General features: G+C 35.7%; 1 long non-coding RNA gene across 1 annotated transcript; it reads left to right on the forward strand.

Annotated features, from left to right (window-relative positions):
- Positions 1 to 2,078: 2,078 nt before the first annotated feature.
- On the forward strand, positions 2,079 to 23,634 carry LOC111094046. The gene is made up of 3 exons (XR_005384150.1): positions 2,079 to 2,729; positions 4,291 to 4,415; positions 22,899 to 23,634. It is a non-coding gene; the product is annotated as an uncharacterized LOC111094046 (long non-coding RNA).
- The last annotated feature ends 415 nt before the right edge of the window (positions 23,635 to 24,049 follow it).

A 24,049-nucleotide genomic window follows, 5' to 3' on the forward strand; every position in this document is an offset into this window, starting at 1 on the left:
AGCTGGATGAATAGAGAAAATATTAATATTTTAACTACTCAAGGCAAATGAGCTAAGAAATAATTCGAGGCTGAGTTTGACTCCTGCGTGCTGACAATGGCAACACAATCTGAAGAATTCGCAGGGACTCTGCTTAAGCTGTAGGCATCCATGCTGCACAGATGCTTTCATTGCAAATGGCACTTTGGACAAAGAGGTGTCCAACAAGACAGTTTTGAGCCAAGGGATTGTTGAATTGACTCTGGAAAATGTGGCATGAGGGGCACCTGGGTAGTTCAGTCGGTTAAGCGTCTGCCTTTGGCTCAGGTCCTGATCCTGGGGTCCTGGGATGGGGCCCCCACATTGGGCTCCCTGTTGAGTTGGCAGTCTGTTACTATCTCTCCAGCTCTTTCTCTCTCTCTCTCTCTCTCAAATAAATAAATAAAATCTTAAAAAAAAGAAAAAGTGTGGCATGAATATGTAGCTTAAATATAAAACAATCACTATTAAGCACACTGCATAAGACAGCCTCTGCAATAATTGCCTCTGTGACCATAACAGGGATTTTTTAGCTGCAGAAGTTTACCGGAGGTGAACTTGATTGAATCAACTCATGAAAGGATTTGGAAAAATTTTTAAAAAGTCTGTGCATACAAATACACACTTGTAAATTACCAATATATGTTTAATCCAGCCAATCAATAATGAATGAAAAGTTACAACTAGATTTTGAATTAAAGCTGTTTTTAGATGAACTGATCATGGGTTGCCTAGGTGTGTCAGTCGGTTAAGCATCCAGCTCCTGATGTCATCTCAGGTCATGATCTTAGGGTCATAAGATGGAGCCCCCAATGGGCTCCATGCTGACCAGAGAGTCTGCTTGAGAGTCTCTCTTTGCCTTTTCCCCTCCCCTACTGCTCATGCACTCACGCTCTCTGTAATAGTAATAATAAAAGAAAAAAAATTTCAAAAGAAAAAAAATTAAAGGGATTGTTATCAGCAGAATTGGAACCAGAGATGGTGCAGAAACAAGACAGCAAGGAGAGGCTATGCCCATGAGTGGCCACTGGTGTCAGGCATCAACACTCTTGGGAAATGGCACTTCAGGGTTCGGAGGGAAGGCATCAATAACCCAGTAGGGCCTTGACTGGTATCTATAGGGCAGGTGCTATTTTTGTCATTGGTAGGAAGCTAGCAGGCAGTGAGGGAACCAGCGGGTGCCAGCTGGGGAAGGTCTGCGTGCTGTCTCACTCATCATGAACCAGAAACATCTTGAGATGGGTCCTCAGACAGAATTCCATTCAAGGGGCTGTCATTGTCCTGGGGACTCTCAGATCAATGGGAGCAATAAAAGAGGAGAGGTGATTTCTGCACAGCAAAGAAACAGTGTTTTGTTATAACTGTGGCATTATTTTTGTCCCAGATCACTGTTGCAAGGAGAAAAAAAATAGATGAGTTATGTTCACCTTCCAAAAGGATATTTTTAGTACTTTTAAAAGCCAATTATGAAAAGCCATATGCAATTATAAAATAATGTTATGTTACTCTAATCCTGTAGTATAGTGCCAACAAGAAAAATAAAACCCAAAAATTAACTGCAATAAAGTGTCCTGTAGGTTTCTAAGTGATACTGAGATTGTAATTTTTAAAATAGCCTTTATATAATACAAGTCTAAATAGTCTGAGTTTTGTTTTTGCTGTTTGCAAATATGTTACCATGACCAATCTAAGTCAAGAGAATATTTACAGTATAAATGATGAAATAAATATATGCTTGTCTCTCATACCTGCTGCTACAGATAATACAGCACACAGTTTCTATCTTTCCTGAATTAGAATTTCTTTTATTTGCTTGAGGACATGACTTCATTTCTTTTTTTCATTTTTCTTAAACTTGTCAGTAAACTTATTTTTTCATTAATCAAAGTATTTAAATGCCTTTCTCTTGAGTCATGCTTAACAGAAACATAAACAGGGTTGGCTTTAGATAAAATTGTAAAAAGGCAACATTTGTTTCCAAGCCTCCAGCTTACCCAAAATGTTTTCAACCTTCCCCAAACCCCATCTCCCGCCTTCCAAAGCAAACTGTGTCAGTTTAACCTACCCGATTTAACCCATGGCAACCTATCTTAGAAACAACTACTGAAATTACTTACTATCTCCTCCTTTTATCAAAAAGTATCAAAAATAGCAGCTGAATTTTAACAAGAAACAATGCCTGGGCTGCTCACATCAAGGTAGCTTTAATCTAGGAGTGTACTTGGCCTGCCAGCATATGCAAAGTCTCAGGAAACATCTGATGGTACATCTTCCCGAATGTAACTATTAATGGCACATCATTTTAAACATTTCATGTGAAAACAAACATGGCTATATAAATTCGGATTGCAAAGTACCAAGAATCGCAAAGAAAAAACACAAGACTGTGAGGAAATTTTATTATTGTGATAGGCTGTTTGAACAACCACCACCCCCCCAAAGCCATTCATTTCTGTTATTTGATCTCATGTCCCACTGCCATCAGATAGGCATCTGTAGGAAAATTGAAACAGCACAGTCTTCAGCCAAGGGAATGAAGTCCTAATGTCTAATTATTTCAGTACCATCCAGCTGGAGAGATACCAGAAATTAGCAAGAGGACGATAACTCTTATGCAGTAGAAATAAATTGAAGTTCCAACATCTACTACTGGTGTGACCTTGGGCAAGTCACTTACCCTCTTTGAGTAAATCTCTACATGCCACATAAAGGTAAGTGAGTCTTGTTTCTATTTTTTGTTCTATTTCTTGCTTTGTAGAGATGTTCATAGGCCCTCTCTGGAGCCTGGAATCTCATCCCTACAGCTGAGCGCCTCCCTGCCCACTAGCTGACTGCTGGTCTCCTGCTCTGGTGTGATGTCCTTCTGGGCTTCTGAATTCAATTTAAGAATTGCCTAGGGTAGAGTGTCAGCATTTGATCATAAATAATTATCCTTGTTGTATATTAAGATTTTACACAGAAATAGAAAAACATGTCTGTGTTTTAAGAATCTGTGGATGATTTTTGCTCACATCCCTCCTCCACCTGAAGGATCTGTAGGAGCTTGTGAGGAATGCAGAATTGGTTCTGGTGATGCCTACATCAGAGGTGGAAAGAGCTCGAGAAATCACACTCCTTTCTTTGGAATCAAGATTACATCTATCTTGGGTTTATTTGCCATCTGTGCTGGTAAATCTTTTGGGGAGAGACAGATACATAGTTTTAGATGTGAGGCCATCAATTAGGTATTTATATAAATAGCAAAATGTCTTAATCTGAACTTGGAATTCCTGGTAGAGGGTTTGTATACAGACAATGCCACTTCCCTCGTAGAAAGGCAAGCCATACATATGCACGCAGAGAAGTGTGCAGGGTCTTTCACTCCTAAAAGACAGCCCCCAAGTGCAACTGTTTTTGATAGGGACAAGCCCCCTTTCAATGGCTACCGTGTTCTCCTTAGTGTTCTCCCAGAAACTGGGAATTTGAGTCAGCCCCAGGGCTTTGTTTGCAAAGGAGACACAAAACACACGGCCACTCTAAAGCTCCAAGAATAGTACCTGTCAGGAAAGGGTATGTTAGCAACCAGAAATTAAAAGTGTATTTCCCTAGAGATTTTCCAGATAACACGGTCTGATACATTCTGCTCAAGTTTGAGAGTTGTTAGCACATCTGGCTTCTAATCCCAGGCCTCCCACTGTGATTGTACAACTGGTAGACGGAGCAGGTTCCTCCCCAGCTGGCATGCAAGGAGGCTCCGGCTGAGATGGGAAAGGCAAACGAACATTCTCAGGGGATGGGAACAATCTCAAATCTATCTTCCCTTTAGCTTTGAACATGTTTATTCTAATGCCACAAACTTACTCTCAATTTTAGGACACGTGGCTCCTATTTATTGTTTTTCTTTTCCTTTAAGAGACATAATTTTCTTTCTTGTTCTTCTATTTTTTTCTTTATTTTATTTTGTTTTATCTAACACAATGAACACAGACAGATACAAAGAGTACAATAAAAAAGAAGTATCGTAAGCATGTTGAAAAATTCCTTTCAAGGCTTTTAGCTATGCATATGCATGTGTTCGAAAATCAGAATCATAACATATAGAGTCACTGAACATTTGCATTTCTTCTTTAAACTACACATGTCATGTGCCCAAATTTTTAAGGAGCTATATGCCTTCTTCTGATTGATTTCAAAGCCCTATTTATATATTAAAAACAGTTACACCTTATAAAGGTAGCAGTCTTGTTCCTGGTTTATTCTTATTGTTTGAACTCTTTTTTTTTTTTTTTTTAGGTTAAGGTAACCATAATTTTCTGAGTGACAAAACCAAAACACATCACCATGGATGTATTTTTTTTGTTTTGTGGAAAAAAAGCTCACATTAATCTACATGTTGAGATAACCACTATTAGTGCTTGGTATGTATCTTTCTCAATATGTATATTTACATATAATATATATATTTATTTTGATTGTGTTTACCTGAAAATCGTTGTCCGTTACTTTTATTTTTGATTTGGCCATATCCCTTTACTTTAGGCCTATGGCTAAAGAGCTCCACCTAATTGGATTCTGAATTTTTTCCCCCTCTAATTTGAGAGACTTACTGTGGCAGTTAAAACCACTTACTTTATAACGTGTTCCCACCCACCCATCACTGTTTCTGTTTGTTTAAATATTTTATTTATTTATTCGTGAGAGACACACAGAGAGAGGCAGAGACACAGGCAGAGGGAGAAGCAGGCTCCATGCAGGGAGTCCGATATGGGACTCGATCCCAGGATCCCAGGATCACACCCTGAGCCAAAGGCAGACAGATATTCAACTGCTAAACCAGCCAGGTGCCCCTCTGTTTGGTTTATTATCACAGACTATTCTCACTCTCTCTCTTCTTTGTATACATTTTTTTCTAAGATCTTATTTATTTATTTGATGGAGAGAGAAAGAGTACAAGCAGGAGGAATAGCAGGCAGAAAGAGGGGCAGACATTCTCTGCCTGTGGAGCAGGGAGCCCAACGCAGGGCTCAATCCCAGGACACTGGGATCATGACCTGAGCCAAAGGCAGATGTTTAACTGACTGAGCCACCTGGGCATCCCCATTCTTTATTTTTATAGTTTCTTTTTTTTTACTTTATTTTTATATATAGCCTTTTTATGTTTTGTTAGTGATCACATTTTGTTTTGTCATTACTATTCAATTAGTTATTTACTGATGAGTGTTCTATTATTATACGGTTTCCCTACTAAGAACTTCTGGGGATGCCTGGGTGGCTCAGTCAGTTAAGCAGTCTGCCTTTGGCTCAGGTCATGTTCTCAGGGGACCCTGAGATTAAGCCTGGAGTTGGGCTCCCTGCTCAATGTGGAGTCTGCTTCTCCCTCTCCCTCTGCTCCTCCCCACCCCATCCCACCCCCAATTCATGCTCTCTCTCACTCTCTCTCAAATAAATAAGTAAAATCTTTATTTAAAAAAGAACTTCTGATACTTTTATTATGCTGTATGTGCATATTTGTGCTAGAAGCATCTCTAATATTAATTAGTTTCCATGGTCATGCACATGTCATTTCTTGTTTCACATAACCTACACATTTTCCAGTTCTCCATTTGGGTTTTTCATTCGGTTCTCTGGACCAGCTGACAGAGACCCAAGCCCATTTCCCATCATCTTTGTGCATAAAATATCTACAGGGAGTCTTCACTCATCAGTACGCAATGATCCCTTCTCATTTGTAGGCTCCAGTGTTCAGGACAATTTTCTTCTTCCTTTAATTATTGCTCTGGGTTCATCAACAGCACTATTTCTCTGAAAGTCTGTTCGACATAAATGTGAGTCCTAATTATATCTGCATTGCTCACCTTTTCTTCTTCTCTCTCTCTTTCTCATTTTTATCTCTAGACTCTCTGCCTTAATTTCAGGAACAATTCTTGAGTTTCTCTTCCACTTCAGAAATTTTATATTTTCAGTATCCAATCTACTATTCATTGTATGCATCATGGCTTTTATTAGACACTTGTGTTTTTCATCTCTCTCTCTACCACTCTGATTTTAGAACTTCATGACTACCTATTTTGGATTCATATATGCAAATTTGCTTAAGGCACTTTAATAACACAGTTAGAATCATTGAATTTTCTTTTCCTACTGTTTCTTGAGGCAAATTTGTTTCAGAGGGAAGCATTTGCTTTGATTCTTCAGAGCAGTTCCTTATATTAGGTTAAAGAATATTACAGCCTCTCTTTATTTATAAATATGGCAACTTTATATGATTTCACCGAAAAGAAATATTTTCTTTTTTAGGACTTATGACTTAATCCTCCACAAGTAAACTGTTGCTGCCCAGATTGACTTATAGCCAAGTCAAAGTAAAGATGAGTTTGTGAGAGATTTATTTGTGTCTCTGTTACTATTCTTCAGGTCCAAGTAAATGGGAAGATTGAGTATTATTCTTGAAATGAACTTGTGTTGTGCTAGGTGAGGTAGGGTATGGGGGAATCAATACCACAATCTCAGCAGTCAATTTTGTCCATGTAATTTCCATATGTGATGGTGGATGCTGCATAGCAAAAAACCCCACATTTCCTTAGGACTGCCTAGTTGCCATTCTCTTTTCAGTAATCATGGCAGACAAAAACAATGGTTCTTGGCTGCTATATACATTTGCCAGGGGATCCCTGGGTGGCTCAGTGGTTTAGCGCCTGCCTTCGGCCCAGGGCGTGATCCTGGAGACCCGGGATCAAGTCCCACATCAGGCTCCCTGCATGGAGCCTGCTTCTCCCTCTGCGTGTGTCTCTGCCTCTCTCTCTGTCTCTCTCATGAATAAATAAATAAAATCTTTAAAAAAATACATTTGCCAGATTTGGCAACTAAAAATATAAGATGCCTTGTTAAGTTTGAGTAAATAACAACTTGTAATATTAGTATGTTCTATGTAATATTCAGGACACGTTACACTAAAAATTATTTGTTGTTAGTGCAAATCAATACCACAATGAAGTATCACCTTCTATCTGTCAAAATGGCTAGAATAAAAAAGATAAGAAATGACAGGTGTTGCCCAGGATGGAGAAGAAAAGAAACTCTCATGCACTGTTGGTGGGAATGTAAATTAGTGCATCCACCATGGAAAACAGGATGGAGAGTCCTCAAAAAGTTAAAAATAGAACTGCCCTACAATCTAGTAATTGTGCTACTAGGTATTTGACCAAGGAAAATGAAAACACGAATTCCAAAAGATATATGCACCCTTATTTTTATTGCTACCTTATTTACAATAAATAGATAAGATATGGAAGCAGCCCAAGTGTCCATCAATAGACAAATGGATAAAGAAGATGTGGTGTGTGTGTGTGTGTGTGTGTATATATATATATATATATACTATGGAATACTACTCAGCCATAAAAAGGATGAAATCTTGCTAACATGGATGGATCTAGAGGATCCAGAGGATGTTATGCTAAGTAAAATAAGTCAGACAGAGAAAGATAAATACTATATGATTTCACTTACATGTGGAATCTATAAAGCAAAACAAATAAACAAAAAAGTAGAAACAGACCCATAAATACAGAAAACAATCTGATGGCTGTCATTCGGGGGATGGGTGGAGAGGTGAGCAAAATTGATGAAGGAGAATGGGAGGTACAGGTTTCCATTTATAGAATGAATAGGTCACGGGGTAAGGTACAGCATAGGGAATATAGTCAATGGTATTGTAATAGTGCTGTATGGTGATGGTACACTTCAATAAAAAATGATTTATTGCTACTCTGAAATTCAAACTTTGTTATTCATCCTGCATTTTACCTGGCAACCTACTGCTAAGCCTAGGCACAGCATTAAGTTCTTTTCAACACAACCAGGCAGTCAGTATAAATCAACCGGAGTTGACATGTGAATTGATGCCCATTTGACATCTTATAATGGAGCTTACCTGGTAGGATACAAATGCTGACAAATAGGTCATACTTGTCTTCAATACTTGCATTTCTGAGTGTTTGGATGCGTGCTGGCGTCTGTCAGGATCTCTCCCACACGTGACCAGGAACACTGCTGTTATGCGGGAGGAATGGCATTGGTCACTCTCTATAAACTGTCATCAGGGTGGGTCCACCTCACCATGTCTCCCATAAATTCCTCAGATGTCATGAAATGTCAGTAGTGCCCTTCTCTAGTTCCTAATGGCCATGCAAGTTTCTATTAAGTACTTCAAAGGGATTTGGAGGAAAAGAATATTAGATGACTGTGATATAGTCATCTTACCACCTAACCTGGAGAGTCAGAATGATTTTCTTGATCTGAAGCAAAACAAATTTTTGCACATGGTCAATGGACATATTCCACCATGAACTTTAATGATCATATAAATCGGATTGTGATACTTATCTATAGAATGGCCAGTGTTTTCATGAATTCATTGTTCTCGTTGTAAAAACGGTTTTTAGAAAAAGGTAATCTTGAAAGTGGCTCTTGCTCCCTAGTTGGAATGTGAGGCAATGCGCAGACAGTAAGACGTGCTAATTAAATAGTGTGAAATATAACCCTTTAACATGATGAACGAAACCTTGGAAATTTCCCATGAAGATAATTTCTTGTTACAACACACACTGACCAAACTTTAAATGAGGATCCATTGAGAATAAAAATCAAAGAATTTAGACAGCACCTCCAAAATGATCATACGTGGCCTCTTTCCTTCTCTGCCTTTATCTCTTCCTCTCCATGGGTGACATATAAAGAAGAATTCTGCAGCATTAAATCAGATTTTATTCTCACTACTATCATCATATGCACATCAATGATACATGTCATACTCTTGCTTAGTTAAGTGGAGATTATAAGGAAAGCATTCCTTTAGAGAATTTGTTACTCAACTTCTATGGATATTTCATTCTAGAAAAATAAGATTTTGGTCTACGTATTCAGGACTGATGCCTTTATTTGAAGTTTTCAGTAAATACTAAGGCCACTGTTCAAACGTATTTAAATACAATAGGAAACTACAAAGTTGATTCATTTTCAGTTCAAAAAGTATGTTGCTAATAATGTCCTACTGTTCCTGCAGTAAGATTACTTTCCTTTTTATTTAATTAAGGTATACCTGACACACAATGTTACATTAGTTTCACATGTACAACATAGTGATTCAACAAATCTATATAGTGTGCAATGTTCACCCCAAGTGTAGCTCCCATCTGTCACCATGCAACGCAATCACAATACCATGGACTATATTCTTCATGCTGTGCCTTTTATTCCCATGATTTATAACTGGAAGCTTGTACCTCCCACTCCTCTTCACCCATTTTGTCCTTCCCTCTGGCAACTGCCAGTTTGTTCCCTTGCATTTAAGAGTATGTTTCTGCTTTTTTTAGAAGGTTACTTTTTTTTTTTTTGGTGTAGAAATAGCTTTGATTTTTTATTTTAAGTTTTATATGTAATGCATATTCAAAGTAAAAATCAAAAAGTATAAAATGATATAAAGAAAATAGGAAAAAAAACTACCTTTAATCCCAACACTAGAAGATAAACTTTACCATAATGTTGGTATATCTTTCTGGATTTCTAGTCGTTTCTACTTAGAAATATAAATGTGAACATATACATGAATATAAAACTACAATCAGAATGTTGACTTTATTTTAGGTAATATGTGCTTCAGCACTTTGTTTGAATTCCTTTTTAATTTTAAAAGCCACCCTATAAAGTAGGTACTGTTAGCATTCCCAGTTTAGAGATAAAGAAATTCTGAGGACAAATTAGTCAGCTTGTCCAAAGCGACACACTAGCAAATGGTGAAGCCAGAATCTGAAAAGCAGATTTACTCCTGAGACAAGACAGGTGAGGGGCTGTTAATGACTTGCATTTTTCACCTAACAGCATATCGCTGACACCTTTCCACATTAATACATACCTAAACACATACATCCTCTTTATGGATGCATAGTATGCCTTTAAATGTTTGTGCCTCAATTTACATAAATGATCTCTTTGTGATGGGGTTTAGTTTGGTTCTTTTTTTGTCAATTCTACAATAATGCTATGAAGAGGACCCTTGCCTAGATCTTTGCTAATCTCCCTGATAACTTATTTAGGATAAATTCCTGAAAGTAGAATTTGAGTGCTCAATTTAATTCCTTCTACACATTGACAAAATGCATTTTCTAAAGGTTACAGTCATCTACACTCCTGCAAACAGCACCCTAGAGTAACTCTTCTCTACACTGGCTCCACATAGAAAAATTCTTAACATCTCACATTCCGGGTGGTTCATCGGTTTAGCACCGCCTTCAGCCCAGGGCGTGATCCTGGAGACCCTGGATTGAGTCCCACATCAGGCTCCCTGCATGGAGCCTGCTTCTCCCTCTGCCTGTGTCTCTGCCTCTCTCTCTCTCTCTCTCTCTCTCTCTCTCTCTCTGTGTCTTTCATGAATAAATAAGTAAAATATTTTTTTAAAATCTCACATTCCAAGACACTTTGAAAACAAAAATCTCCTTCCGTAGTGAGTTAGTACTATCACTTCCAAAGTCCAAATACTTTAAAGACTATGATTCTTTGTCTATTGGACCAATGCTCTTGCAGAAAATACGGTTCCAGGGTCCAGTCACCCAATCACGGCCAGCAGGCGGTGCTCATACACAGATTAGAAAGCTCTCTATGGCCACATTTACTCTGATGCTTAGGGCATCACTCACATCGTCTCAAACTCTTGGGCAGCACATTATGGCCTGCTTACTGGAAATTTACGTAATAGTTTGTCCAGTAATCTCTAAAATTCAGATTTTTTTTTGTTATTCGTCTTATATCAATGCCTTGGCAGGAGTGGTGTTAGCAAAGTCCAAAATAGCCTTCCCATTAGGAGGTCTACTATCTATAAGCAATTATAGCTTACTAGGACTCATTCACATGAGTTTTCAAGCATCTGATCTTAAACACGAATCAGCCAGCTTTCAGCTTTTACTTCTTTACCTATACTTCTTGTCTATAAGGAATGTCATATGCCAAAACACTACCTCATGCTCTTTCTCTGCCATATTTCACTTGTTTTAAAATATCATACATTTCTTATTAAAACTGTGGCTAAATATTTGTCATTGCAAGACTGAGGTGAATACATTTTTCTATGTTTTCCTTCCATTAGAGCTCAGTTTATTTTTTTTAATGCCATTATATTGGAAAGCATCATACTGCCTCGTACTTAATATAAGCATATTTCAGCCTCCTCTATGATTTCAGAATTCAAATGGAAAGTTTGAAAAATATGATCACACACATAAAAAAATGTCTGAACATTCAAAATATCAGAAACAAAACAGATGAGCATATGCTAAGGAAGAATAAAAGAAAAATAGCAGGGGGAGGGGGAAACAAGCCATAAGAGACTCTGAATGATAGAGAACAAACTGAGGGTTGATGGAGGGAGGTGGGTGGGGGATAGACTAGATGGGTGATGGGATTAAGGAGGGCACTTGCTAGGTGTTGTACGTAAGTGATAAATCACAGTATTCCACTCCCAAAACCAATATTTCACTGTATGTTAACTAACCAGAATTTAAATAAAAATTTAAAAATTTTTTGAGAAAAATATTTACAACAAATATGATTCACAAAAGATTACATCCTTAAGAAATGAAGAGTTTGTAATTGTCTATTAAAAGTATTAAAAACCCTAACAGAAAAAAATGGATGGTGAACTTGAACAGAATTTACAAAAGTAAAAATAACTATGGATGTATTTCAAGAACAGATTTAATCGAATTAGTTATGACAAAAATACAAATTAAAATGATCTTGTTCAAATTAGCAAGGAGTAATTCAATGTTAGTAATAACATGTTAGGACATGGCAAAGGTCAAAGTCACACCTCACACATGGTTAGTAAAAGTATATAAACACTCTAGAAAGAAATTTTACAATTTATAGCAAAAACATTAAAAATATTTATGCCCTTTCACCAGTAATATATTTCTGGAAATTATCAGAAACCAAGTCAAGTAGTATATATGTAAATTTCATTCTGACATTATTTATTCCAACAAAAGACTACACACCACCAAATATCCAACAATGCAGCATAATTTTTAACATATAAATGCAGCACAAATACAGGAAGAAAATATATCCTATTTTTAACATTTATTTTTTCTGGATGTAAAGTAATGGTTTTTGTTTTTAATTTGTACTTGTTTCTCATACTTTTACAATCAGAAAAAAAATACATAGATTTAAAAGATCAACTTGACTGAGGTATAATTTCCATAAAATAAAATGTACATACTTTAAGGGTAGAATTTTGGCAAATGGCATGCTAACATGGCACTCATCATAATTAAGATACAGAATATTTGAATTTTTAAAAAATAAGCTCTACACCCAACCTGAGGCTTGAACTCCCAACACCAAAATCAGGAGTCCCCTGCTTTACTGACTGAGCCAGCCCATTGCCCCACATACAGAATATTCTCTGCCAAATCTTTCCGCTTCGATCCCCAACAATCCCTGGTTAGCTTTCTGTCATAACACAGCAGTTTAGCCTTTTGAAAATTTCATGTAAATAGAATCAGTAGGTTATCTTTCATGTTTCTCTTATTCCCCTCAGCATAATTTTTTGAGATTTAAATATGATGATATATATATATATATATATATATATATATATATATATATATATACACCCATAGCTTGCCTCTTTTCACTGTTGAGGAGTATTGATTTCAAAGATATACAACAATTTGTTTATCAAATCAACTAATGATGGATATTTGGGTTGTTTCCAGTTTAGAGTTATTATAAATAAAGCTTCTAATTACATTGGCACATGTGAACATATGCTTTAGTTTTTCTTGAGTAAATATCTTGGAGCAGATTTTCTGGGTAGCATTGTAAGCGAGTATTTATTAAAAAAAAAAAAAAAACACCTAAAAGCAGTGTTTCTAAGTAGTTATACCAATAGATCTGCCCAACAGCCAAGTATGAGAGTTTCAAACGTTCTACATTCTAACCAGCATTTATAATTATCAGTCATTTTAATTTTAGCCACCCGTCATAGGAAGAAGTTTTTATTTCCTTAATTATTAATGATTCTTAGCCTCTGTTATGTGCTCATTGGCAAAATCTGTAGGTCTCTTTTTGGGAATAGTCTGTTCAAATCTTTTTCTAATTTTCAATGGGATGTTTCAGAACTTATTATTGAGGTGCAAGATTTCTTAGTATGTTCTAAATAAAAGTCTTTTGTCAAATGTTTATATTGTGAATATTTTTCCCAGCGTGTAACCTGCCTTCTTAACAATGTCTTTTGAAAAGCCCTTTTGGATTTTAGTGATGTACAATTTCTCAGTTTTTTTTTTTTTTTCGTTTATGGATTACGTTTTTGGAGTCGTATCTAAGACATAGACATACAGACTCTGAAACCACCCAACACCATGGACTGTATCATCAGAAGAAATTTCTCTTGAATTTCTGTTTTTCCTCTAGTGAGCAAGAAACATGAACAAGTCCTTTAAGTTATCTGAACATTCGTTTCTTCACCTACGGAATACATATTTTTATACTCAATTTCAAGGACTGTTTTGAGCATTCAAGAGAGCTTAAAATGTCTAGAGCAGCACCTGACACAGATGAGGAAAACAAGACATGTTGGTGTCTCTTTAATGACCTTGGTCAATTATGGCCTTTAAACAACAGTCAGCTATGGGTATATTAGAATGCATTTTCCCTCAGGGTTTCTAGCTGTAAATTTGCATTTCTGGCCATCTAATTTTCATTTTGATTCTGCTTCCTAATTTTGTGATGACTCTTTGGTGAATCACAAACTTTTCTGAGCTGTAGTCTCTTTCTCTGAAACGTGATGTCACTCCTCATTCTTTATAGTCACTTCCATCAATAGCTTATGAAGAGCTGGCATTTCATCAGGAATTTAAATATCAAAATAAAAGAAAATTTCTTTTTTCTTCTTTGTGATCTCTGAAAGTGAAAAGACAGTCTTCCAGCTACTGAAGTACTGAGTGCCTTCTACCACTTTCTCCTAGTCCAGAATAATAAAAATTAAAACATAAAACAGCTTAAAGAAAAGAGATGCTTTTTTTTTTTGCCCTGTAAACTAGTTTAGCTAGGTCCCAAGTTCAAAAACTGAAGGAAAATTAGGTCATTATTCTAGAAAATCCAACTACAAATAGGAATTTTGCATCCATAGAACCATAGCGTCACTATATTCATTTCTTTGTAGCCTGATACACTAACAGCATCAAATGTACCAATTGCACACAAACTTTTTACTATGAAGGTCCATTTTTATCATGTTCTCTTCTTAATTTTTTTAAAATTTCAGCTTTATTAAGCTATTCATCACTTCTGTATTTTGAAATATTTTATGAATACAATGTCAAATATTAAATATTAATTGATTATAGCATGTTTGATTCATCAAAATCTTTGTAAGTAATGGTCAGTGCATCTAATTGGCATGAGAAAAAGAAAGCCAGGTTAACTTGATGATCCTCCTGCAAAAGAGGCTTAGTTAAATATTGTGGTAAATTAACTGCATTCTTTACCCTTTCTTGTTTCCACACCTTTTGTTAAAGTGACTTCGGAGTTCTTCCTCTAAAGATGGAGTATTTCTTCATCCTTGATGCCTTGATTTGACCTTTAGGATAAGTGGAAGTGACAGTGGGCTAGTTCCTGAGCCTAGACCTCAAGGGGCTTTGCACGAGGCTGCTTGCTGACCCTTATTTTCCCATCATCCCCAAGACAACATGCCCTGGTTAGTCTCCCAGATAATGAATGAGACTCATATTGAGCAGAGCTGGGTAGCTCATCATCTTGGTTATGGCCAGCCTGCATCAGCCACCTTCCAGCAGGTGAATGATCTCAATCAAGATCAGCACAGACTCTTGGTTAACCCCAAGGCTGACCCCACAAAATAAACACATATTACTGTGCCACAACATAGTTTTACAGTTGCTTGTTATGTAAGTAACTGAAACAAGTCTTGTGAGTTTTCTTGCACATAATGGGAACACATCTATTATTCTTTTAAATACTTTGAAAATAACCTCCAAACAGTTTTTATTTCTTTAGATACCTAAGCTTGGTTACTCCCGCTAACAAACAGACCTCTTCTGTATACATGTGATCACAGCCATTGTTACAAAGAGGCCACATATGGGTCAGATAGGAGTCCATTTAATACAAAGCAGGAATGGCTGCCTTCAAATGCTGCCATGCTCGTTTTTAGTCTCAAAAATCAATTTCTAAGTGAAATCCCCAGAGCCAATAAATCTGGATTCAATGAAAACGTGTGTACGTATGTGTAAATATGTGTGTGTCCTTGTATCATACCTACATATCTTTATTAAATGCCTCAAAATATTTTTAAATCATATACCCACCATAAAGAAAACTTGAATAAATTCTAATAAATACAATTACCCAGATTATTTTCCCTACTGGAAGTTTATTTTAAAAAGGTTAAACCAAAAAATAAAAAATAAATAAAAATAAAAAGGTTAAACCAAAGCATTAAATTATTTTTTAGACTCTCCTAAAATATTTTTTATACCAAGCAGGAGGTAATTTTCACAAACTGTTAGTTAATGAGGAATATGCACTTCCGAAACATAATAGTTTTCATCTAAAACCAGACACCACATCCTATTCAGTAATAAATACTTGATTTATCACAGTAATATCAGAAACAAACAAAACATACAAGGGCACCACCATTATTTATCTGGATTCTAGAAGTAAGACGTCATACATTAAAATAAACAAAAGAAGATGTCAGTATTAGAAAAAATACATTTATCACTACTTGAAAGTAACATCATTTTCGATGGAGGCTATTCAAGAATACTGATAAAAAATATTTGGAGTCATGAGAAGTTAAATAAGGTAGCTCGTTGAAACCCAGACAAAAATAAGTTGACATCAGATCACGCTGTACATCGTTTCAATTCTTATAATTGAGGATTGATTGAAATCACCTTTTTACTTAAGAATAATTTAGAGGAATAGTATCTCAGGTTTGGAGATAGATAGATAGATAGATAGATAGATAGATAGATAGATAGATATAGATATGCATATATATGTCAGTATATAGATATTCATATAACTTTAAAATAATACTTGTGACTATTTTTACTGTTGATTAATGCTATGAAGATTAGCAGAATTTAGGCACAGCACAGAAATGAAATGAAAAGTGGTTAAATTTTATTATAATTTATTCCTATGCATACTATACCACGCATATCATCAACTAAGTAAGTGCTATAAATCGTTATCAACATTTCAGTTTATACTGCAAAGTCATTTGTACTGTGGTTGTAAAAACCCACACTTATATATAATTATTTCAAGTACTCAGTAATACTAGAAAGTACTAGAAAGCACCACAATGTTTTTTAAATGCGAATTATTTTTAAACATGCCTGTAGCTATGGCAAGCACACACATACCCTCTCTGTTTACTCTGTGTGAGGGAGATGCTATGCTACTTTGCATAAAAATCATTTCTCAGTGAGAAACAATTCAACTTTGCACTCTGACTTCCAAAAATGCTCAAGTATATATGAAGGTGGTGAGATTCATGCAACCCCAGGTGGATGGATTGAAGTTCATCTTCTCTTCCTCCTTCAGCCTACTGTTTGGGAGAGACACTAATGAACACTGAAATGACCATACATTTAATACAACCAGAAACACAAAAAGAGAAAAAGAATCAATGTAGCCTGCTGCTGCAAATTCAAGTGTCTGTTAGGCTTCTAAAGACAACCCAACAGAGAGTAACAGATATCAATCATTACATCACAAACAAAAAATGATATGAGTATATGAAAAGGCGATCAATCTCACTAACAATGAGAAATGAAAATTAAGATGAGCTATAATTTTTGTCTACTAGATTGGACGAAATTGAAATGACTGATAATATTCAGTGCCAACAATACAGTGGAGAAATGACATTTTCATCAAATGCTGGGGGGTAGATAAATTGGTACAATTTTGTATAAGATAGTTTTGTCTGCATTTGAAAGGAAACCCAACTAGGAGCCCCTGATTGGCTCAGTCACTTGAGCATCAGGCTCTTGGTTTTCACTCAGGTCATGATCCCACGGTCATGAGATCGAGCCCAGTATTTGGGTCTGAGCAGAGTCTGCTTGGGACACTTTCTCCCTCTCCCTCTTCCTCTGTGTCTCCCCTGCTCTCTCTCTCTCTCTCTCTCTCTCATATAAATAAATAAATCTGGGGAATAAAGGGTGTGTGTGTGTCTGGGTGGCTCAGTTGATTAAGCAGCTATCTTTAGCTTAGGTCATGATCTCCGAGTCCTGGGATGGAGCCCCATGTTGGGCTGCTAGCCCAGCAGGGAGTCTGCTTGTCTTCTCCCTCTGCCCCTCTCTAAAATAAATAAGTAAATTTTTTTAAAGATACATGAAGCCTACCTTTTCTGACAGAGAATAAATTTGTGGCAGTGATAAATTTTGTGTGTGACATTTTGGTAGTATCTGCCAAAATTTAAATGAATAAATCTCTAACAGTGTAACATTTCTTCCAGGAATTTAGGCTAGAGATACTTCCAGAAACACTGTGGAAAGATATAGGCTTCCTTGTAGGTACTTCTGGGATTGTATACATGTATGTGCATCTGTATATCTTTACACAGTACTTCTGGAAATATGTGAAATATGTGTAATCATGCCAGCATCATTAATAAAAAATTGGAAATAACATATAACTTAAATGTTAGTTAATGCTTGTTAAATACTTGTACCTGGTATAATATCAGGTAAATATGTGCTAAGTGAATATTTAATGTTTTGGGTTTTGTTGTAAATTATTTGTTCTGTTTTGTTTTTTTAATCTCCATCAATGTAAGATTAAATCAATTGCAAATATCCACATATCAGAATGCCTTACAGCTATCAAAAAGAACAACATATGTTTACATTTGTTGACATTGAAAGATGTACAAGATATATTGTTCAGAGAAGAATAAGGCAAGTTTCTTAATAGTATGTGTAGCATCATCTTATTTTTCTTTAAAAAGGCAAGGAAAATAAGGCTAAGAATATAATTGAGAAAGAGTTTAGGTTTCGATATTGTCATATTTTTTAAAAAGATCCAAGCATTACTTATTTATTCTTCTGGGTGATTTTGGATGTCCCTCTTTGTTTTCAGTTGCTTAGTACAATGGATATAGATAAGATGTATTTTATATTTAACCAGCTTAGAGTTCTTAGCACCTCTTGAATATATAGTTTGATGTCTTTCATCAATTAAAAATCGCCAGACACTTCTCTCTAAATAATACTACCACCCATTCTCTTTCTTTTCTCTTATGGCACATCAATCACACATGTTAGACATTATTATCATCTCTTCTGTGTTTCTTTTACTCTTTTCTAAAATATCTATCCTTTCATTTCTTTGTGCTTCAGTATGGATACTTTCTTCTATCCTACCTTCAAGGTTACTTATTCTACCTTTACTCATTTGCAATCTGCTGTTAAACCATCCACTGAGTTTGCAGATTGCATTTTTCAGTTCTGGAATCTCCATTTGATTCTTTTTATAGTTTCTTTAGAATTCATATTTATTTATTTTAATGCTTTTGACATGTATTATGTATTTTGAAGTCCCTGATAACTCCATTATCTGCATCTGAATATCTATTTTTTCCAGCCTTTCTCTTGATTCTTAGCCAAGTCTTATCCCTTCATATGACTTATAATTTCTGATTAGAGCCAAATATTCCCTATGAAAAATTGTAGAGATGTTTTGAGACTCTAGATAATATTACCTTTCTCCAGAGAAAATATAATTTAGTTTCTGGCAGGCAGCTATGCTAGATGCATTAGTAATCCAAGATTTCCTTTTTTTGATCAGGAATTGAGATGATCTAAAATTGGGCTTAATTCTATATTAAATGTTCTAGTTCCAGTATCCCAGTATCTACTTTACCTTCACCTTGGAGAATCTTAACCAAAACTCTGGAATTTTTGTGAACCATTTCCCTCACATTGGTGGACCTTGAATTCCAATTTTTATAATCTCATTCCTGTTGACAACTCTACTCAGCTTCCCAACCTTTAACATAGCTTATTGTTTTGAAAATTGACAAATGGTTTGAGAGACCAACTCTCTGACTCTGGACTTACTTTTTTATTGGGGAGGGGGAAGGGGCTTTGGAGTACCCAAATCTTTACTTGCCAGTTTTTCTATTTTCAAAGAAGATTTGTGAGAAGCAAATTAATATACCATTGGCAAATTACAAATCACAAGTAGTGTTTTTTAAATTAAAAAGAAGAAAAAAAAAGACATTATAGCAAATCACACTTTGAGTTAATTAATATCTGACATTTCTATAAAAATGAGGCAGAAGTTTTAACAAGAATTCTACATTTAAAAATTATATTCTAGGTATTTGAACCCTACAAAATATCAGGGGAACCACTAAGTGCATAAGGTATTAAAAATGGGAAACTGGTTGTCTTCGGGCTACTCCTTAAGATTAATCCCACTGGAAACTGAGATCTACTAAAAAGTACCAAAGTGACCAAACAGTAGGAAAGAGAATGAAATATCTGGGTTAAAATGTTAACATAAAGCCATAATCTTTTTCTATTAATACTATTAAGATAGCTATTGAATGCATTATTTTCTCTTAACCATATATCTGGCAGTCCATCAATGTTAGTTATACAAGCAAGTAAAAAAAATGGTAATGTAAAACAATCATCAGCAGCAACCAAGCATAGAAACGGCAAAAAAAGAAAGGAACTGAAAATTCTTTTGTGACTTCATATCTCCTGATACCACAACTACCTCTCAGAAGTCATATCAATGAATAAAATTTTACAAAATCCTGGAAATTCCCAATAATACCCACTTCCCATTTAGGTATGCCCACATTGGCAGTAAATAGGTGAGTCAGGAAAAATTCAGGGGAAAAGATGTTAATGTAAGCATTATGAACAGTAGGAATGTTAAGTCATACTGTGTGGACAGAGTGGTCCACCTTAACCATAAATAAAAGAAAAGGAACAACAATAAAAGAAGTCATGAACTGAGGGATAGACACAAATTTCCAGTCAGTGCCTCATGTCAGAGAAAAACTTTAAAAGAATATAAATATATAAACCAAGGATTCAGTTAAAACAGTAAAACCATATAATAAGAGGGAATTGAGAAAATTCTTTCCAGCCAAGGAAACAAATGGATAACAAAAAACTCACCATTACCTAGCTAATAAATAAATAAATTAGAAACCTTAAGAAGCAGATTAACTATGACTGAAAATTAAATTACTGACAAGGACAAAAGCCTTTGAGATAATTATAATAAATGCTGAGGAAATGGGCAAACAGATAAGACAATTAAAAAGAAGACAATAGATACAAAAGATAGACAAACACCATCTATCATCATGATAGTTCCTATCCCTGAGGAAGAAAACAACAAATAAAATAATAACAACAAAAAGAATGTTTAAAGATATAATAGGTCTAGGTAATTTTCTGCTATCCTAATGTCCAACTACAACCGCAGGGTAATAATAATAATAACAACAATGACAACAATAACCTCAGAGAGAATAAAGAAGAAAAAACTATAAAATGAGAGGCTGAAAAGCAAATGGACCAATGGGAACCTATTTGGCAAATATAAGAAAGCCAAAACTCATGCAGTCAAGACAGCTGAAGCTCAACACAGTTTGCTTTACAGAATTCTCAAAAGGTACAGGGACACACAGCCTCAGATCTCTCTAGAACTGTGGGTAAATGGAAGAGATGCCAAACTGATTGAGAGTTTTTCCCAAAGAAGTTAGCTTCTTAGTATCCTTTCCCATCTCGTGCTAAGCCTTTAGATTTATTATCTAGATATTTAGATTCAGTGGCTGTATGCACACTGATTTCTAACTGCAGAGACCCCCAACCCCACCCCGCAACAACCCCAGTTCCCCTGACTTTGGCTCCCAGAATGATGGCACTTGATTGTCCAAATAGGAGAGAATTGGGACACTAAGCAGTTCAAGAGGACATATTTAAAGACATCGATATTTGGAGATTCTCAACAAAAAGTCCATTAAGGTCATCCTATAATGAAGTTTGAATACAACATGCCCAACCCATTAACTCAGTGCTTCCAATCAGCTTTAGTAACTTATTTTAATCATAAACAGACAACCCAGAATTACGAGAACTAAAGGAAAACCTGTAACACAAAAGAGGCAAAACCAACCAACCAACAAAACAATAGGGAAAGAAAAAAGAAAATCCCAAATTAGAGAAAACTGTGTAGGGAAAAAAAAATCTTTAAAGATGGTATTATTGATATCCTCAGAAGTAAGGAAAACCAATGCATCCTTGAAACTAGATTAGGATGCTCTTAAAAGGAGATTTCAAACAAGCAAAAGCTTTTAGAAACAGAAAATGTAAAAACAAAAACTGAAAAACTCAGTAGACAATTTAGAAAATGTAAGTGAGGAAGCTCTCCATCAAATAGTGTTGAAAGACAAAAGGATTAAGAAAGAGGGTAAGAAAAAAAAAATAAAAATAAAAATAAAAAATAAATAAATAAATAAATAAATAAAAAGAAAGAGGGTAAGAAAGTCAGAAAGCCAATTTATGAATCTAACACTATAATAATAGGCACTTCAGAGAGATAAAATAAAAACAAGTGAGCAGAGAAAGTCATCAATAATATAATTTAAGAAAATCTCCCAGAACAGAGGTGCCTGGGTGGCTCAGTTGGTTAAGTATCCAATTCTCAGTTTTGGCTCAGGTCATGATTTCATGAGTCCTAGGATCTAGCCCCACATGAGTTTCCACACTTTGACAGGAGACTGAAAAATTCTCACCCTCTGCTCCTCCCCCTTCTCTCACAATTAATCAATCAATCTTTTTTTTTTTTTAAAAGAAAATACTCCAGAACAGGACATACATCACCGAATAAAAATTATATGTTATGAAAATACAAACAACCTCATATAAAAATGGTCTTCCAGGGCAACCCAGGTGGATCAGCAGTTTAGTGCTGCCTTCAGCCCAGGGCCTGATTCCTGGAGACCTGGGATTGAGTCCCACGTCGGGCTCCCTGCAGGGAGCCTGCTTCTCCCTCTGCCTATGTCTCTGCCTCTCTCTCTCTCTCTGTGTCTCTGATGAATAAATAAATAAAATCTTTAAAAAAAAAAGGTCTTCCAAAGAAGATATATATATATATATGTATATATATAAGTATATATATAAGGAGTTCTCTTGTATATATATATGCAATATATGCAAGAGAACTCAAAACATGTCTACACAAACTTTTGTACATAAACTATAAATTCTCCATGATAGCTAAACTATGGAAAACCCAGGCGCCCATCAGTTGGTAAGTAGCTAAACAAATTGTGATATATCCATACAATGGAATGCTATTCTGAAATTAAAATAAGGGAAGTACTGATACATGCTGTAAAATTAATGTATCTTGAAAATATTATGCTAAGTGAAAGAAGTCAGTCAGGAAAAGTTATATAACTGTATGAATTCATTTATCTGAAAAGTCCAGAAAAGGCAAATCCGCAGAAACCAAGTAGATTAGCAATGCTTAATGCTAGGAGTTCAGGTTGGAGTTAGTGTTAATAGCTATGGGTATACATAGTATATGAAATTTCATAATATAAATATTCTAAATTTGATTATGGTAATAATAGCAAATTCTTTGAATATACTAAAAAAACATTTAATTGTAACTTTAAATAGGTGAATTGCATGATAGGTAAATTATATCTCAAAAAAAGCTGTTTATATGTAAATTATACTTAATTAAAGCATTTAAAAAATGATTGGCCAGGCTTCTAGTATAATGGATGAGAATAGATGCAACCAATGTATTTTATTACCACATTTCAGAATACCAAGGACAAGAACAAGACTCTATAGACTTCCAACGGAAGAAAAATTAATAAGAATCAGAAATCTGAATGGTGTCACAGTTCTCAGCAACAATCAGAACCATGAAGAAATGCATCAATGCTCTCAATATTCTGAAAGTAAGCACTCTGCAATCTAGAATTCTATAGTTAACCAGACTGTGATCAAGCTAAGATAAAGATCATTCTGGTATAAAATATCTCAAAAAAAGTAACCTTGTGCACCCTTCATCAAGAATCTTCTGGAGGATGCACTTCTTGAAATGAGCATTATCAACTAAGAAGATGACTAGGGATAAGGAAATGGGTCATCCAGTGCTGGAGAGAGACAAAGAGAATTCTCCGGAAATTCCCAAGGAAAGGGGAAATCTGAAATGATAGTTATGCTCTAGATCAGAAGGCAACAATCCAGTCTGAAGTATCACAATAAGCAACAAATATACAAAAGCAGTTTTCACCTAGAGCCTTAACTGCCATCCAACCCAAAATGCCTGGATGTACCTGCTTCAGATGCTTATGTGTTTTGGATTGCATAACCATGTGCTGTGGAAATTTCTGTTCTGTCCATGCTCTGATATTAGATCATCTAAAGACACTCATTTCAGGAATGCCTGGGTGGCTCAGTGGTTGAGCATCTGCCTTTGACTCAGGTCGTGATCCTGGGGTCCTAGGATCAAGTCCTGAATCAGGCTCCCCTCCCACCCCAAGAGCCTGCTTCTCCCTCTGCTTATGTCTCTACCTCTCTCTCTGTCTCTCTCATGAATAAATAAATAAAATCTTAAAAAATAATAAAAGTAAAACACTCATTTCAAACCACAGAAGTGCACTTCATTCACCTTTACTTGGGAGCTAAAAGTAATCCATGATGTGATGTGTTAATCAGAGTATCCAGGATTATGCTGGGTAACAAATTATCTCTCAAGCTTTGAGGATCTATCACTCTCATACTACATGTCCAATGTGCCTTGGCATGGATATCCTGCTCCTGTAGTCACTGAGCACCCAGGCTAATAAACACTCTGATTCCTAACATCTTGTTCTCACAGTTGCCGCGGAGGGTTAAAGAGAGTTGGTTTAGCAACCACGCCTGAACCGCTCCCAGAAATAATATACATCTCCTACACTCCCATC

Source organism: Canis lupus, chromosome 35 (assembly GCF_011100685.1).
Source record: "Canis lupus familiaris isolate Mischka breed German Shepherd chromosome 35, alternate assembly UU_Cfam_GSD_1.0, whole genome shotgun sequence".
NCBI classification, from domain to species: Eukaryota; Metazoa; Chordata; class Mammalia; order Carnivora; family Canidae; genus Canis; species Canis lupus.